This window comes from Propithecus coquereli, unplaced genomic scaffold, assembly GCF_000956105.1.
Source record: "Propithecus coquereli isolate 6110/MARCELLA unplaced genomic scaffold, Pcoq_1.0 Scaffold89, whole genome shotgun sequence".
Lineage (NCBI taxonomy): Eukaryota > Metazoa > Chordata > Mammalia > Primates > Indriidae > Propithecus > Propithecus coquereli.
The window spans coordinates 2,738,302-2,739,907 of record NW_012155173.1 but is presented as its reverse complement, the minus strand read 5'-3'; the positions used below and the strand labels follow the sequence as shown (position 1 = coordinate 2,739,907).

Genomic DNA, 1,606 nt, shown 5'->3' with positions numbered 1-1,606 from the left:
AGTGAGGAAACATGGTAAAGGTAACATAGTAAACAATAAAGCCAGTAGTCAAATCTCACCATCCTAACTCTGGAGAATTTGTTCTCACAGGACCATTTCAGATCCCTGACCCCAGAAAATTTGTGATGGTGATCCTCACTTTAACCCATGGGGAAGGATCGATTGGACAATGGCTGAAAAGTTTTAAGATGCTATTATAATAAGGGAGTAGAATAAATTTTCCAAAAGAGAGATGAAGAAATAAGAATTATAGGCCAGTATAGTCTCTCTTTGACATACACAAAGTGGGTTTACGTAGGTAGGAGTTGACCCCTTTCCAGATGTGAATGAAATGTTTTTTACCTTTATGCACATCCATATTGATATTGGGAAAGTTACAACTGTGAATAAGAATGAGAAAATCACCAAAAGCCATCCACAAGGTCCAAGGCCCGTACAACTCTCTGTTGAAAACAAAAAATACATAACACTTATTACTGTTCTTAGCATGATCAAGACCATCTTCGTCCTTACTATTCACTGGACAATTATGTGCTTGCCTTTATGCTCGCTGCTTTACGTGAATTTCCCTATCAAATCCTCACATGACCCTAAGTGTAGGCACTACTTTCCCTAATCTACATAACATGATAACACAAGAAGATTTTCACATTATTCATCATTTTATCCAGCAAACATTTATTAAGCATTCTACTATTTATTACACCCTCTGCTTTGTATTGAAGTGATACAAATGAATAAGACCCAATCCCAGCTTTCAAAAAGGTTAAATTTTAGTAGGGAAGACAGACAAACAGATAATTATAATATTAGGTGATAAATGCAGATAGAGAGTATTTGTTCAGAATACTCTGAAGATTCAGAATGAAGTAACTCAAGCAGCTGGGATGGAGAGTGGAATGGGTGGGTAGGTGATGGTGGTTGTCAGAGAGCTTCTTGAACGATGAAACGTTAAGGAAAATAGCAATGTAAAGGAAGGCGAAGGAAGGAAAAGGGCATTTTAGCAGAGGACGCAGCCTGATTAAAGGTGAAAATCATATGATACGTGAGTATAAAGTCGTTTACAGCCTCCTTTTAAAAATTACACCTGTAAAATACTTTACTAGGTTTACACATCATTTATTGCCCATTTCCTGTAGACAAATGGCTTCCGATTTCTTATTACTATAAGCAATGGTATAATGAACACCTTTGTACACAGTTTTTCTTTTATATTTCTAAATGTTTCCCTTTTCCATACTATGAAATAGATTTTCTGTCTGATTACAAAGGTAATATATGTTCCACTGAAAAAAGCTCAGAAAAGTATTAAAAAGGAAGGAAAAAATACTCTAAATCCAGAGATAATAAGTATTTTGGTATATCTGTCCAAAATTTTTCCTTGTTCACACAACCATATTTTCAAAAATAAATAAAATTTGTAACCTATTTTTCTCCCCTCCAGCTATTATTCTTTCTCCTTCTTTTCTAGCCTTTATAACGATGCATTTGTGTTTTTCCTGTTTTTGTTTTAATTTCTTATTAAGGTTACACTGGCATTAAGTTTAGAAAGTCAAACAGTTCTGTACGATAAGCACAAAAAAAAGTACAGGCCAGGCGCGGTGGC

The 1,606-nt window shown here is 35.1% G+C and overlaps 1 protein-coding gene across 1 annotated transcript in view; it reads right to left on the bottom strand.

The window, feature by feature from the left end:
- The window catches only part of STOM (stomatin), a 32,293-nt gene that overhangs the window by 12,889 nt on the left and 17,798 nt on the right, over nucleotides 1-1,606 (bottom strand). The gene's annotated exons all lie outside the window — the stretch shown is intronic.